General features: G+C 40.2%; 1 protein-coding gene across 1 annotated transcript in view; it reads left to right on the forward strand.

Annotated features, from left to right (window-relative positions):
- The first annotated feature begins 2,967 nt into the window (after positions 1-2,967).
- The window catches only part of LOC113214735 (uncharacterized), an 18,461-nt gene continuing 17,551 nt past the window's right edge, over positions 2,968-3,877 (forward strand). Inside the window, exon 1 of the mRNA XM_026434198.2 lies at positions 2,968-3,049. The gene's annotated coding sequence lies outside the window, so the exon portion shown is untranslated. The remainder of the gene's footprint in view (positions 3,050-3,877) is intronic.

Here is a 3,877-nt window from a genome sequence, read left to right on the forward strand (position 1 = left end):
GAATTTGGCAAAGTCCGCATGAACTCAGACATTAGGAACGTACTGGAGTTCACATTTTGACCATTTAAACTGCTCTAGTCACCTACTGTTGCAGTATTCTTAGGTTTTTCGTGTTGCACCAGATAGTATTAGTGCTTTCGAGTATCTAGATGGTATAAAAACCTTTTCAAACCATATCACATAGTTGTGAAGGGCCGCGGAATCTAAACGGCCCGTATTCTGAGAATCACCCAGGTCCGTTTCATCTTCGAATTTCTCTGTATACTGATGAACTCACAGTAATGAACCCTCTTGCTTCCCACAGCCGGAAGCATAAGCTGGCTGTTATTTATTTGATACTTAATAATATTCATCCTAAGTACCAGTCGTCATTAAAAAGCATTCATTGCAGTAATAAAATGGAAGTTAGTTCAGAAATATTCTTCTAATGTTTTTCTGAACAGATTGATTTCTGATCTTGAGAAACTAAACGTGGAGGGAATTGATATTGAGACATTTTCTGGTAGAAGAATGCACTTCACAGGCTCCTTAGTTGCAATTTCTGCAGACAACTTGTCTTCTCATGCACTAGGAGGTTTTAGATGTTGCTTCAGCAGTGGTAAATTTTGCCGATTTTGCTTAACTGATTTCAACAACAGAAGAAATGTCCATAGTACAGCACATTGCACTCTCAGAACGGAAGAGACGGTAGAACTCCACAGCACATTGATAAACCATGATCCAGCTCTGACAAGTGTTTGTGGAATTCAGACCAAATCCTGCCTGTCCAGACTTCAGGGTTTTAATCCTTTAAGGTGCCTACCTCCTGATGTTATGCATGACGTACTTGAATGTTTCATGCCTACCCATGTCAGAGAATTAATCCTAGCTCTCCACTGGTCAAAAGTTGTGCTATTTTCAACATTAAAGAAAGACTTGAGCCAGTTCAAGTATGGCAAGACGGACTCTGCAAACAAATTTCCTGGCTTCCCTGATGACTGGATGGATAAGAAAAAAAAAGGACTTGGAGGCTCTGCAGCAGAAAAATGGAACTTTTTTCGCTTGTTCCCCTTCATTTGTAGGGAAAAGAGTGCCAGAAGAAAATGAGAACTGGAAATTATTTAAAATTGCCCTTCGGATAGCAGAAATTGTGTTAGCAATTAAGACTTCAGATCAGATGATTGCAGAGCTTGCATATTTGATTGAAGATCATCATAAACTGTGGGTTGAACTATATCCACACACTTTTCCTGCTAAATTCCATTTCCTGGTCGATGGTGCAAGAAATTCAATATTGTTGAAAAATGTTAGTCCACCACAGGCTAAAGAAGGACTAAAACGCGCATTGAATGCCAGTGATAAAACATTTTTAGATGTTGTAACAAGTGCAAGTGGGGGTTATACAGTACATAAAGGGACATATTTTGTAATCCACCTGTACTGTGATGTGCTTCCTGTTTTCTTTAAAACTGAGAAAATCTTCATTCACGGAGACACTCTTGCACTTTATGGAGGTCTGCTTGGTACTGACCACTTTAATGATCATTTCCAAGCGTACGCTTTGGGTGTTACTCATGAGGATGACTACACAGTTATTCTTACAAAAGACATTGTTTCCCCACAAGCCCTGGATGAATATGAAATTAAGAATGTACGATACGTCAGGTATCGATACAGGCCTATGTAATTTATAGAAAAAAAAATACAAATATTAGTTTCGACATTTTTTACAAGTGGGTAGACAATGAAAAAAAGTATGGAAAATAACTTTGAACATATTTGCACAATAAGTAAGAAATTCTTGTTTCATTCTAGGAATGCCGACTTCTTTTGGAGTATGGAGTTGACAGCTACTTCGTGAGGACCATGCGCAGTCAAGAGGCAATACTTTCTGCTTCTTTTAACGTTTTTGAGGACATGGATCGAGGGGCAAGATACACTCTTAAACACAAAGATGAGGAGTCTGGCCATCTTGTTAATGTGAGTGACTATAACTCACTGCAAAACAATGAAAAAATTACGATCATCTTGAGGCCACCAGGTAAAGTAATAATTCTATATTGAAGAGAAATTTTCAGTGTGCCTTCCTATGCAGTCTTACTCTTTAATGTCTGTTTTCTCCTTAGCTCTGCAAGTACCTCTGCAGGTAATTAACGAAAATGTAGAGAGAGAAGGTGCCGAAAATGCAATGGATGCAACACAAGATGAGAACCAGCAAGCCACCCAAGGGGTCGTAGAGCCCAGAGTGGACATTGGCCCTTTACCTACTATTTATCAACTGCCTACGTTCCCTGCAGACATAAAATTAAAGATTGATTTATTAGGTAGAAAAATTGACTCTGCCACAAGAAAAGAAATATTGACTATTCTGAGGAAGGATATGATGCGGTACTCCTGTTATGTGTGGGTTTCTGTTTGCTAAAAGGTAACTGTATATCTTGTGTCAATGAGTCATCAACTTTTTTTTATTTTCCAGATATCCCAGAATTTATGAGTACCAGCGGGTCGTAGAGAAACTGGTCACAGTGTATCCATCACTGGCAGATGCAGTTGGAACAGCAAGTCAGGCGTGCGAGTGGGTTAGTTTTTCATGAAAAATAGTAAATGTAGGATTTTTAAAGTACCTAGTTCACATGTCATTTCATTGCTTTTCTTGTTTAACACAGTTCACTTGGAAAACTGACCTTGTCAATACGTTCAACAAGTTCCGGAGAAGCAGTGGGCTAAGCGATCCTGCCATTGAGGAAGCTAGGAAGAAACTAGCGGCCCTCGTGTGAGAGGTGCGCAGAGCTCCGGGCTGGTATCGCCTGGGCCAGGGACACCCCGAACGAGACTACTCCCTCCGCTGAGCGCGCGTCGGCTCGCCTGCAGCCTAGCCTCAGACGGGGTGGTTTCTGGCCGGGCCGGTTCCCAGGCGATACCAAAGCGCTGTGATTGGCTGCCGCTCGGCTGCTCTGCGCACCTCTGACACGAGGGCCGCTAGAAGAAACTGGGGCTGCACAACAGGAAGAGGGCTGCTGGTGGTGCACGCATCGACAAGGCAGCTGACCGCGCCAAACGAATCTGTGATGTAAGTTCACACATCACAAACAAAATCTACAGCGTACTAGTAAATCTAACAAGCTGCAAGCATATGGCACTAGCTGAAAGGGTTCCTAGTCATTCCTCATAGCGAAAAGGTTTCCCTTAAAAATGGTTCGTGGAGTGGCAGTAAAACATTCACATCGTAATATTATTTTTGTTCTTAACCAGACAAATTTTGCATTGCGTACAGCATTAGGGTGATGTAGTATTATCAATTTTATGGGGGAAAGTACAGAGAAAAACTAGTGACACACTTACATAGTGTGCCAGTAATGAACAAATATGTCCACGATTTGGTTTTTAAAAATTTATTTGTGATGATCAATCAAAGAAACTGCGTAAATATGGCACAAGATCAAAGAGTTGTTTGTCTTTTCTGGCAGTGGAAAAAATTATCTAAAATCCTGTTCCAATAAAGCATGGAGTGGCAGTAAAACATTCAAATCGTAATATTAGTTTTTGTCCTTAATCAGACTCATTGTGAATATACTGTTACCTTTTTTGGATGAAAAGAGCGACTTGATGCTCGTGTCACTAGCTCAAAGGGGTACTTATCTTTCCTGCTAGCGAAAACAGTTGCCTTACAATAGGTCCTGGAGTGGTACTAAAACATTCAAATAATACTTTCTATTTTTAATCAGACGCATTTTTCCTTGCATGTAGCACTTTAATGTGACAGTGGTCATTTCTATAGAAAAAGAGACAAAGGTTTAATAGTTGTAAAAGACTTGTGGTGTGTCAGTAATAAAGAGTTCTGAGTTCTGTCCATGTTTTCTCTATTTTTTATATTTCTGATAATTAATCAAAGAAGCTG

This window comes from Frankliniella occidentalis, unplaced genomic scaffold (assembly GCF_000697945.3).
Source record: "Frankliniella occidentalis isolate FOCC.00 unplaced genomic scaffold, Focc_3.1 Scaffold224, whole genome shotgun sequence".
In the NCBI taxonomy this organism is placed as follows: domain Eukaryota; kingdom Metazoa; phylum Arthropoda; class Insecta; order Thysanoptera; family Thripidae; genus Frankliniella; species Frankliniella occidentalis.